The 12,992-nt window shown below is 48.7% G+C and overlaps 1 non-coding gene and 1 pseudogene across 1 annotated transcript; one reads left to right on the top strand and one right to left on the bottom strand.

Annotated features, from left to right (window-relative positions):
- Positions 1–3,601: 3,601 nt before the first annotated feature.
- LOC121859785 lies at positions 3,602–3,721 on the bottom strand (annotated as a pseudogene).
- Positions 3,722–10,811: 7,090 nt separating this feature from the next.
- On the top strand, positions 10,812–10,967 carry LOC121859784. The gene has a single exon (XR_006087714.1). It is a non-coding gene; the product is annotated as a U1 spliceosomal RNA (small nuclear RNA).
- Positions 10,968–12,992: the final 2,025 nt, after the last annotated feature.

Below are 12,992 nucleotides of genomic sequence, written 5' to 3'. Positions count from 1 at the left end.
GTCTTGCTCGGTGTATGAAACGCCAGTCTGCGAAGGTTGTATACGCTCCATTTCGAACAAAAGCTGATGATGCTCTCTCTTGTGCTACGAGCTTGATCACTTTCCCTTGGTCAGGCTTATTCTGCAGAACTTCATCTCTCATCTGTCGTCGCTGGCTCCGGATGGTTTTGGCTACCTTCCTTCTATCTTTTTCTTCAATGATGGAGTCCGTGCATTTTATCTTGATGTTGTCTCCTCCCTCTGCTATCCAGGAAACCCCCATTCGGCCTGAGGCACACCTGGCTCTAGACCAGATGGTTTGGTGGTCTCCTCCTCGCGTTTGCATCTCTCCCTGTGTTAAGTACATGCATGCGTCGGTCATGCTTGGCTCCTGTCGTGTTGTCATTGTTGCCACTCGCCGGCATTCTTCTCTGGCTATTTCCTTGACGTCAGGATCCGGTGACGTGAGTAATTTATATGCGGTATCCACCAGGAAAATGTCAGAGTCTTCTGCCGCGATTGGGACACCACACGCTCCAGCTTTACTGCTTCCGTACAAGTACTCATTCGACGCTCTTGACGGTAGATGTAGCGTGTGTTTAAGCATTGCCTTCATTTCGTTGTCCAGGTGTGCCCAGTCAGTTTTCCTCAGTTGCCAAGTCCTCATTGCATGCACTCCTGCTGGGAACATGAATGTCTTGACTGCATCTATTCTCTGCCACGGTGCTAGCTTGCTTGTCAGTATTTTGGTCCCGAGTTGCATTAGTTCCTCTACTGTTTGGATGTTTGGCAGAAGATGGAACCCAACTGGTCGTCCCAAGAAGAGCGTTGCTTCGCCATCGCTCTTCCATTGGATGGGCGTTTCTCCCACGTAGAACTGTGTCTGGCGCATTCCTCGAGGTCTTCGTCCAGACAGGTGCAATGATGAGCTTTTGCTAGGATTTAGGTCCAGTCCCATCATACTGCATTGTTCTGTTGCTATGTAGAGGAGTTGCTGTAGATTATCTTGCTGTTTTGTAATGATGGTTATATCGTCTGCATATGCTAAGCATGGGTGCTTGTGCTGTTGGTCCAGTATCATTCCTTCGGCCGCGATTTTCTGCAACAGTGGTTCGACCGCTATATTGAACAGGAGACCACTTATTGGGCACCCCTGTTGCACACCGCATTGCACTGGTATCTCTTCTGTTTCTCCTTCCTTTGTTAGTATTCTTGTCGTCTTGCCACTGATGATGTCTCCTGCTACTGTTTCAAAATCCCGTCCCACCCCTATACGGTTGAGCGCTCCTTTAATGAGGTCCAGTGACACTGAGCCAAATGCATTGGTCAAGTCGAGTGCTGCTATGCAGGTATCGCCATTGTTCCGTCGTGCATCGTCCATGTGATGTTGAAGTATGTAGTTGTGTTCTATCACCCCATCACTTGGCATGAATCCTTTCTGTGCGGCACACAGTACCTCGTTGTCAACGAGCCACCTTCTGAGTCGTGCTGTGAGGCATCCCGTGTACACCTTGTATATTGTGCGGCTCAGTGTTATAGGCCTCCAATTTGAAACGACTTCTGGGTTACCACCTTTTTTGGGGACAAGTATTGTTCTGTATCGTTTCCAGGAGACTGGTATTCTCTTGGCTCTGAGACACACGTTGAATATGGCTGCCATAACTCGGCAGCTTGGGTCAGCCTTTCTCCAGTTCTCATATGATATTCTGTCTTCACCTGGTGACGAATTCTCTGTTGCTGCTAGTTTTGTAAATACTTCCTTCTCTGTGAAGGGCTGCATTTCCATCTCTGGTCTGTCGTGTGGCGGTTCGGGAATGTGCTCCACGGTATTTAGGTCACAATCCTTTTCAACCATCATGTGTTGGAAGTGTTCCTCTATTCTCTCCTTGCTTATTTCACATCTTGCGCCGTTCCCTTCGGCAATTAGCCGTATTGCTCGGCGACGGTTGTATTTGTACAGCCTCTGGATCTGTTTGCAATCATTGGCATCGGTGATTTTCCTGGTCGTGTTCTGTCCTTGAGAGATGTTTATCCTGTTTGCCGCTTGTATTGCTACCTCGATCTCAATCAGTACTTCTTCAAATCTTGCCCAGTCCGGGTTCCGCTGGATCTCATAAACTGTGCCCAGAAACGGCTCCAGTATCCATGTCTCCTCAGCTTCATCTCGCTCTTCATTTGGTTCAGGCGTTATGCCAATCTGCTCCTGTATGTTGCCTTCACCACTTAGTGTTTGAGTTGCTTCACTTTGCGATAGTGGTGTAGGGGATTCACTGAGATTACTTTGTCTTCCTTCATTTGTTTCTTGACTTTGCATTATCTGTTCCCCTGTTCGGGTACTGTCTCCACCATGTTCTTCATCGGGGCTTAGAGGTGACAGTGGCATTCTTGGCATGTGCAAGAGGGGTGTCAGGTCCCCTGGGTGCTGTGATTCCTCTCTTGGTGAGGGTTCATTTTGGAGCAGCTGGCTCGGCGTTATCGACCTCAGTCGCGTTTCTTGATCGTCTGGGCTCAGTGGTGACACTGGTGTACTTCTCCCAGAGACGGGGCGTGGTGTCTCTGGTCCTTCCACTTCTCCATCCCTGGGTGGAGGTGTCCCTCTGTGCCTTTCTCGTTGCCCTTGTGTTTCTCTTTGCTGCTGTTGCTCGTAATTCTGTGGCTGCTCCCTCTGCTCGTTATCCCTATTTTCCCCAACTTCCTGTGAGGGCTGGGCGCTTGCTGGATTGCCTTCAGCCTGTTGGTTCCCCTGTCGTTGCTCCGCCTGACGTTGGTTGTCTCTCCTCCTCCACTGCCGTACATGTGTTGCTACCTTGTGGTTATTCAATCCTCTCTTTGTTGGGGCAGAGTAGTGGCAGTATTGCACGTCGCACTGGAAACGAAAATGGGGAACCCTTTGCTCCTCCCTCATCTGCCTGTTGAGGATGCACGTGTGATTGCTTGGCCGGATAGTCAGTACCAGATAGCACCCTGCACACATGTTCATATATTCGTTGATTTTCTTGTTGTGGGCTTCCTTTAGATGTCGGACTAGTGATTGCTTGCAGCCAGACCACCCCGATGACGCACATTCCCATGGGCATCCCTGCGTCCTCTCTGTGCATTTGAAGGATGGTGGTGCAGGGAACCATATGGTCAGCATTCGGTTTCTTCTTTCCGGCTGGCGATCTCCTTCGTTTCTTCCCCTTGGCTCTTCGTCGTCCATCTTGCTTTACCCACACGAACACCCACACACACATGACAACCCCCTTACCAGGGTGTACCCGCACTATCACGGTATTCCTGGAGGATCGGCCGAGAGTTGTGTACCGACCTCCCTTTCGCCATCACAAACCCACTCGATCGCAAGGTGATGGTTTACCGGGGAGGGACTTTGGGACGAATACACTTCTATGAGTGCAGGTCCCTCAGCCAGTACGAAGTAAGGAAGTACAGAGAGGAGGGAATAGCCACGTGTGAGAAGCACCCACGTGGGGTCCCGTGGGACCAGGTTTGGGGCTTTGCAGGCCCCCCCGGTATGTTTCCTCTCACTGCATGGTATTGGTAATAACCACAGCAATGGTGAAATACTGGGTTCCCTGCTCGCCACCTAAAACAACAAAGGAGTAACTCTGTTACTTTCACCCCAAGAAAGTCCAAATCTGTGCTCTTCCTTCTATGTAAAAAAGAACACTGATTATGTACTCTCCATTAAGCTGATAAGAACAGATACTACACTTTGATCTTAGCCAAAAGGCCGAGAAGCGATGACGATTGTTGTGTTGCAATCAAAGCAATGCACATTACACAATAACCTTACTTTAGTTTTAAATTGGTGCAACAAGAATTTATCTCGAGTTCTGTTTGCAGATAAACAGTCAAACTCCTTATGCATCAACACTAGTAATCTATAATAACAAAAACCGTAATTATATTACCAATTATTATACTATTCTTTACACTTCATTGTTATATTACCATTTACAATTTTTAGTTTTCCTTAATCTTAAAAAAAAATCACTTTTGTTCGTTATTTCTTTCTTTCATTCTTTCTTTCTTTTTTCTTTATGAACATTATTGACCAGTGTTAGTGAAGGAAGAAACTGGCATGTTTGAGGGACAGACTGAAGGACGCATACCCTACACTGTACTTTCCCCATGAAGAGATACGCCGGTTGCCAATGTTTTTTAACTATGATACCAACAATACACCCGCTGTTTTTGTTATTTTATTTTTTACATAGAAGCTGGAAAACTAATTTCCGTTGCATTATGAAAAGTATAAATTGCACTAAAAATGATAGTGCCTAAATGATTGAGACAATTACTTTATGAACCGTGTATGCCAACCTTCATGAAAAAATGAAGCTCCGCCCAGAGAAGTAGTTCCTGAAGTATTTGTAAAATGCTTACACAAGTATAAATATTTATTGCATATAATTGTAGAAAATTTGGAATTGTATCAATTTCTAGTTTGGTTATTAGTCAATTTTCCAATAAAATGATTCTGGGCTATATTGATCTCATTACTATGCCAAATAAAGTATTTCCACAATGTTCAGTTTTATATTAGGAGGGATAGCCCTCACTGGATAGCAAGTTCCTCATAATTAATAGATAAAGTACATAAGCAATATCCCAAACGACTTAATTGTGAGAGGAAGAAACTTCAGGATCAATTTGCTACAGAAGAAAACTTGGCTTACCTCTATACAAACTTATCCTGGCAAATCAATCTAAAGTTGATGGTTGAGATACTATTAATTACTATATTTTGGATCTAATGGGAAATCATATTGAATTAGACACAAGAAAAACGCGAAAAAATTATCAATAGTTAAAATTTTCTAACCCCGTATGTTTGTGTTTTGATGGAAATGAATAGTTTATAAAGCCAAACTTGTTTATTTCCATCATATGCCTCTCACTTTTAATGTGACAATTTTTATTTTAGCATATTACGAATTATATAAAAAGTTATCATATAATTGGTTTATAAATTTAAATAAATAACATAAGAGAGATGGGAGGAAACGCGCATGCGTGCGTAGTGTCAACAAAGGCTGTAAGAGACTGCTCCTTAAAATTCGTATTTCTGACGAATTCAGAGAGTCTACCAATCCCAGCCTGTGTAGACAACTACAGTAAGACCCAGTTATCAGCACAGTGGCATATATTTTTTTGTTACTTTTGGACTTTGTCATTTTTTGGGGATAAAACATCTGGTCCTACCACCCGATCCCTCTGAGCAAAGTTTTCAAGTTTGCGCATGCGCAGTGTGATAGTGTGACGTCATTACCACTCCACCTGACTGCAGTGTTGCCAACGTGTCCTATGCCCGCCGTTAAACGCTCCCGTTCGTTGGAAACGGCGGCAGTAGGTGACAGTGATGCTGACGACTTTCTTCTTGAAGACACGTCAAAGAAGAAGCAGAAACCTCAGAAGTCAGGGTCTCCAGCAGGGGCCACGGCTCCCCCTTGCACCCCTTCTGGGGCTGTAGAGGGTGGACTCCTGTCATCAGGGTCCCCAAGTGAGCCTACATGTGGCTCAATGACCGACCCTCCGCCGACGATGGACATAGGGGATTCCCTTTGTCTCCCTGCCCCGTCGCGCCTTCGTCGTCTCGCCTTCCCTCGGGACTTGCCTCTGAGCACACGGACGACCTGGTTCTTCCGTCACTGCTCTCCACTTCAGGACTCAACACTTCGCCTCCGCCGAGGTCCCACAGCCGTGATAGTCACCACACAAATGGACGAGACGGTACGCCTGCTCACTCAGGTGGGCTTTCCTGCTCCCCAGGGGGAGGTGATGCTGAAGTTCACCATCATCACCCCAGAAACTCGTCGTACCAAGGTAATGGTTCGCCACGTACCCTGGGAGATCCCTATCGACGATCTTCGCCCTCTTCTCCCACAACTACTGGACATGGAACGCCGCATCAACCCGGTCTCCAAACATCCATCCAACGAACTCATCGGCTGGTGGGTGGGCCCCCTCCCCCCGAAGGTGAATGTAGGACCAATTCACAACTGTCCTCTCGACCGATTTATCGGAACCCCGAAAATCTGTGGTCGTTGCCAATCGTGGAAACACCGCACCTGGGAGTGCACGAGGATGGTCGCCTGCGGTTTCTGTGCAGGTCCTCACGACACAGTGGAATGCAAATCGAAAATTCAGAACAAAATCCCAGTTATTCCACGGTGCGTCAATTGCCATGGCAGTCACCACGCCTGGAATGCCAATTGCCCACAGCGTCCTGGCACTCGCCCGGGGAAAACTTACCTTGTACCACCGCCCTCGTCTCTGACGAAGCCCCTGTCAACCAAACCTCAATCCTATCCACCACCGCCTCTTCCATCCACCAAGGATTTCCCATTGATCTCCTCTCCTCTACCACCCCCTCCATCACCCCTACCACCCATCCTTTCTCCCCTCCCTCCCTCTCCCTACCGTTCTTGGAACAAGGTCGTTGCCGGCCCTGCCACACAGTCACCACCATCTCCTGCCCACCCGGACCCCCGCTGTCTCTCACCAGCACCACCACCTCTTACTCAACTGAACCCTCACCGTCCCTCTCCGTCGCTACCACCACCACATGCCCAGTCGGGCCCTCGGCAATCCTCGCCGCCACCTCCAGCTCATGCACAGGTACACCAAGTTGGTTCTATGGAAACAATCACTCTCCGTCTGGATCGCCACTCCAAGCAAATCAACCTTCTCTCAACCCAACTCGACTTGTTTGTGAAAACAATTGCGACATTGCAGAAGCAACAACAACTCATTCTGGACACCCTGACCCAACAGGGGCGCACTTTGCAAGCCCTGATGACCCGCCTCCTTCCATCTCCCGAGATGGAGGATCCATCCCTCGCTCTCCCACTCCTCCCTCTCCATTTCTCTCAACAGAATTTGGTACCTCCTCTGGAGCCCTGTCTAGCCCCTCCGACTCATCTCACACCGGAGGCCGTTCCCTCCTCTTCTTACAATGGAACATCCAGGGACTTAGACCTCGCCGGACAGACCTCGCCCAGTTTGTGCTCTCCCATCAAGTAGATGTTGCTCTACTTCAGGAAACCATCACAGACGATGTTACTCCACTCCGCCTCTCTGGCTATTCTGTTTACACCCTGCCTCGGTACCGTGGGCAGGCTCGTGGCCTCCTCACCCTTGTGCGTAACACCATTCCATCTGTTCGTCTCCCTTCACCTGACTCACATGGACCCCCGTCTGAATTACTTTCTGTCTCCCTTACTCTTGGTGACCGGACCCTTCGTGTAGTCAATGTTCATTTCAAGAGTGATTCTCTGGACCCCCAGGTTCTTCACGACCTCCATGATGGGGTTCCCACTATTGTTCTTGGCGACTTTAATGCCCGCCATCCCACTCTTACTCCGGATCATCCCACTCCATGTACCCTTAATGGATCACATCTCTCACAGTTTCTTAATGGGGATGATGATGTTCGCTTTCTTTGTCCTGACGATCCTACTCGCCTCCCCCATAGTTTCCTTGATGTTGGCTTACTATTGAACGGTCATACTTCCTTTCATCCTACCGTCTGCACCGAGCCTGCTCTGTATAGTGACCATCTTGCCGTTACTACCCATCTCAGGCTCTCCTTCTCTGCCCCGACATCAACTCCTTATCGATCCCCTCGCCTTCGTCTCACACAAGATGCTGTTCCTTCCTTTACCCAATACCTTTCTACCTGGGCGGATTCCTATGTTGTCCCTCAGTCCCTTGACTCTTACAGCGCTGATTTTGTTGATGCCGTGTATGACTCTGTCAATCGCGCTACCCCTCCACGCCCTCCCCGTCACCCCAGAAGTGCCACCAACTACTGGTATCGTATCCCTGCCATGAGACATCTCCGGCAGGTAACCCGTGATCTCCACTCTGCCATACGGAGGTCTCGGTCTCCAGAGGACTGGGAAGACTTCAAAAATTGGTGCTCCTTTGCAACTCAGGAGCGCCGTCGGATACGTGAGGCGGACTGGCTATCCTTCACGGGGTCTCTATCGTTCCAGTCGTCACCCTCTTATGTATGGAATCGGATTAATGCTATACGGGGTACTCGACGGAGGCCTCCTCCCCACCCTGACCCCGCCTCCCTTGCCTGCTCTTTAATGGAGGACTGGGCACGAGCTTCCTCCCCTGAGGCACTTCCAGATCCAATGCAGGAGGCAGTGCAGGCCCGCATCGATGCGTCTGAGCCTGTTGTTCGTGCTGCTCTTACCTCCCCTGCCCCCACTGATCATCCCATCACACAGTTCGAGCTTGACAGTGCTCGTCGCTCTAGAAAAGACACCTCTCCTGGGGATGATCAGATAACCTACTCCGTCCTCAACGCCTGTACTAATATTCTTAACGGCCCCTTGCTTGCTCTCTACAATATGTCTTATGAACATGGGGTTCTCCCGTCCAACTGGAAAAATGCCACTATTATCCCCATCCCTAAGCCGGGAGATCCTGGGAAATATCGACCCATTAGTCTTACCTCCTGTGTTTGCAAGATGATGGAGAGGATACTCCATCGTCGCCTTCTTCACACCATAGGCGGCTTCCACAACTCCCTCAATGGTTTCATTCAACATCGCAGCACAGCACACTCCATTGCTTCCTTTTATTGCAATCAGACTGCCCGCGTCTCCGTCTTCCTTGATATCAAGGGAGCCTTTGATACGGCTCAGCCTGCCCTCATTTTAGCTGAACTTGCACGGTTAGGGGTTAAAGGGAGACTTCTACAATGGATCGCCTCTTACCTCACTGGACGTCAGGCCCGGGTTCGCGTTGAAGGCTCTATGTCTCCTGTTCAAGAAATGAACCTCGGCACCCCTCAAGGTGGAGTCCTGAGTCCCACCTTGTTTAACACTCTCATGCACTCCATTGCATCACTCCCGTGGCCGACAGAAGTTGTCCACTCAGGATATGCCGACGATGTCCTCCTCCAAGCCCCTGACTACCTCAGCATGCAGGAAGCCCTTGATCTGGTCTCCAGAGAGTGTGATTCACTTGGTTTCCTTCTTTCAACTGCGAAAACAAAAGCCATGTGGCACGGTCGTGTTGTACCTCCACCCCTTTTCTTATCAGGAACGCCCTTGGACTGGGTTAATGAGACAAAATACCTGGGTGTGTATGTAACTCGCACACGTTGTCAGATCCCTGAAGTCCGCTATCTTCGAGACATATGTTTTCGGCGTCTCGCTCCCCTCTCTACCATGTGCAGGGGTTCCCTTGGTGCCAGCATCCCTGTACTTCTCACCATGTACAAGTCTTTTGTCCGTTCCTGTGTCGACTACGCCGCCCCTGCCCTCGTCAACATTAGTCGGACTGCTGTCAACCGTCTCGAAGTTATCCAGAGGAAAGCTGCTCGTATCATCCTTGGGGCTCCTCAGTGGACACGCTCTACTTCTCTATATACCGAACTTGGTCTTTCCCCCTTACAGGATCGTGTCCAGGAGTTTTACCTAAAAACTGCCGTTTCCATTCTACGGGATCCTAGGGGCAACTATGTCCAAACCAACTTGACTACTGCTGTCCGAGACCGACCTCCATCTAGAAGACAGTGGCGAGGGTCACTCATCCGAGCCCTTCAGGAACACGACCTCCTGCCTGATATTGTTGTCACCCCTGCTGTTGGTTCGTCTCCTTCTCCCTGGCTGGATTTTCAACCTGAAGTGATTGCCCTCGGTGGACCGCTCCCGAAATCCCAGGTGAACCCTGTTATTCTCTGCAAATACCACCTCTCCAGGATCGCTCACTGGTCCCCAGGTAGGGTCGTCCTCTACACTGATGGTTCTGTTGACCCCGCTACAGGTAGGGCCGGGGCTGGTGTCTACATCTCCCGTCCTCATGCCCCTGAGCCTATCAAACTGTCTCTCAGAGTTTCTGACGGGGCATCCTCCACTCAGGCTGAACTAATAGCCCTCCTTGCTGCCCTTCTCGCTGAGGAAGAAGCAGATGGTTTCTGCCCCTTGCTTGTCTGCTGCGATTCCAGGTCTGCTCTCGACGGGATCGCATTTGGATCTGGGGAAAATAAGGACCTCATCCTCCGAATACGAGGGTTAACATCCACACTTCAGGATGAAGGCCGTCCTGTGACATTCCTATGGATACCTAGTCATGTCGGTATCTTGGGGAATGAGGCAGCAGATGACCTTGCCAAGACTGGCTGCAACAAGGCCACACCTGACTACGTTGTTCCTCGAACACTCTTACAGATTAGGACCCAAATCCGCCGCAAACAGAGAGAAGCTCGGGAAGCAGCCATCCCCCTGGACTCCCCGCCCACATGGTACGATGTCCTCCGTAAACTTCCTGACTTCTCGTACGTCTACGGGAAAGGGTCGCGGAAGGGGGACGTGATTGCTGCCCGTATCATCATCGGGTATGACTTTGCTTGGGAGATTGGTATCCCCACATCCCCTGAGCAACGCTCTTGTGCGTTATGCAGAAGACCCGACAGCCGCACCCTTATCCACTACCTCCTAAGATGTCCCCACACACAACGCTTCCGTGACGCCTGCTGGACCACCACTCCACGACCCCCTGACGGAGACAAGATGATCCTCCCAATACTGGCCAGATATTTTGTAAATAATATTAATTATGTGTTAAAGGAACATCCTTCCTTCCTTAGGCTTTAGTAAGCCCCTTTATAATATTTATACTGTATATACTTTTCACACTTGCCAGATGACTCTGGTGTCATTGTACAGGGGTACCTAGTGACAGCACTAGGATCCCGCTTCCTCTATCAAGGAATAAACAATTGAAATTGAATTGAATTGAAGAGAGATGGTTCAGCACAATGATAGTCAGTCAAGTTAGGTTAGGGTTTAGGATGAACAATTCAGGGCATACTTACCTGGCACAGGAGATACCGTGATCACAAAGGCGGTTTTCCCAGGGCGAGGCTCACCATTGCACTCCGGTGATGCTGACCCTTGCGATTAACCCAAATGTGGTTAACTCGAGTGCGCAATAAATAGTACTTGATTTATGCTTAAGGTCAGCAAAGAATTTTTTTTCTACGCTACTTTTATATGATTTATATTTTGACAATTACGTGTGAATGAAAGATTTTCAAACTCTCTAATTGATGCCTAGTAACTCATAATATTGAAAGAAGTTGGGTTTTTTTTAATAGTCTGTATCACACTCGACAGTCACTCACTGTCACAGCAATGAAAGAAATCTATCATGATCTTGTTTACCAACACCTGATACACTGTCACACAGTATGGGGGGGGGGGCCTCTAGCTCTTCAAAAACATAATCTCTGGTTACTGCACAAAAGAGAGTTGTACGGACAATGACCTACTTTAAAAAAAAACAGATCACACAAATAAAAAATTAGCTATATTGAAAATTTTTAAATTCGAAGATGTTAACACCTACTGCTGTGCCCCGTTGTTTACAAATCTATCAATCACTTTTCATTCGCCTCTACCGCCGTGGACTTCCCCGAGTGTTGATGTTGTCGTCCACACCTTCCCTGGTCGTAAATCCACCCAACTGCGGTATATGCTCAAACTTAACTGCCTTGAGCAGATTAATGATGTCGCCTCCTCTCTTAAGACCTCCCACCCTCCTATCCTCGTCTACTGTGATGGGTCTGTTACCACGCTGGGCAGCTCTGGGGCAGCTGTGTGGATTCCTGAGCGCCAGGCCTGCAGGAAAATCAGGGTCCACGACTGGGCCTCCTCCACTGATGCTGAAAGCATAGCCATCCTCGCGGGCATTCATGAGGTGGCGACCTACTGTATGCTCGCACTGAACGCTGGAACCTCCTTATAATCAGTGACAGCACTTCGGCGCTAGCGAGGCTCAAATTAGCCTCCCCCTCCTCCCCTGCCGCCCAACACACCCTAGCCGCCGTCGCCGGGCTAGAACAAACTGATGACTTCCGTGTCAAGTTTATTTAGATCCCGTCACTTATAAGAATAACTGCCTGTGACACTGTAGGTCGGCTTGCCAAAGAAGCTACACAAGAAGAAGATATTGAAGCCGCTCTCGCCCTCTCCTTGAGTCATCTCAAATCTCGCATACACGCCACACAACGAGAGGCATTCGATGAAAATTGGACACACCTGAAGCAACGGGGTAGCGTCACACTATGCCACTATGACGCTGTAACCGGTGACGACAACCGCCACTACAAAGAGTATCAATCCCTGACTCGATCTCAACAGATTATGTACATGAGACTGCACCTAGGGTACAGGTACCTATGGGAGTACATTGGCAACCCTGAGCCTGGCCGCACTGTTTGTAAACTTTGCGGCCAACCCGACTCTCACACCCTCTCTCACTACATCCTCACTTGCCCTATGACCACCTCCTACAGGTCCCTAGCTGTTACCAACACCTCTTCCCTCCCTGACCAGATATCCCTCCTCCTAGTGACAGGCCTGGCACTTGACATTATTAGGGACCTGCCACGCTTTGCCATAAACAGATGAAATGTACCGGGAACTTTCCCCCCACGCACTCATCATTCTCTCACTTTATGTAACTTGACAAAACCTATGACCCTTCAGGCTTTTACCCCCTTAATTCACGAGTCATAAAGGCAAGTATGAACTTTGCATACTTCCCAGATGGGCGCTGTAAATGCTTCTGCGCTTCACCTTGCACAGGATGTAAGGGGGTGCCCAATAAACTATCCCCCTCGGGGGCAAATCTGAATCTATCAATCACTTGCTTGACAATAATTATTTCCAGTTCCGGTATAATCAGAGATACAACTTAAGGCACCCAGAGCTACTCCTCCATAAAATATCACGGTGTGAAGGTGTGGAACAACTTACCCCCACACATCCGAGCAAAGCCTACGCTCCCTTCCTTTAAATCATCTCTTAAAAAAAATCTATTGTCTAAGTATTAATATTTCTTGTAACACCTACTATATTTACAGTACCTGCTTTTATTGTACCATCAAACCGTTTTATCGGAAATTATCATGAAAATAGATAAGTAATTACCATTGCAATAAACATAATTGCCAACGAGACATAATCATGTTCTGTCCTCTTGTT

Source organism: Homarus americanus, unplaced genomic scaffold, assembly GCF_018991925.1.
Source record: "Homarus americanus isolate GMGI-L3 unplaced genomic scaffold, GMGI_Hamer_2.0 scaffold16275, whole genome shotgun sequence".
Taxonomy (NCBI): domain Eukaryota; kingdom Metazoa; phylum Arthropoda; class Malacostraca; order Decapoda; family Nephropidae; genus Homarus; species Homarus americanus.
This window is presented reverse-complemented; position numbering and strand designations above follow the sequence as displayed.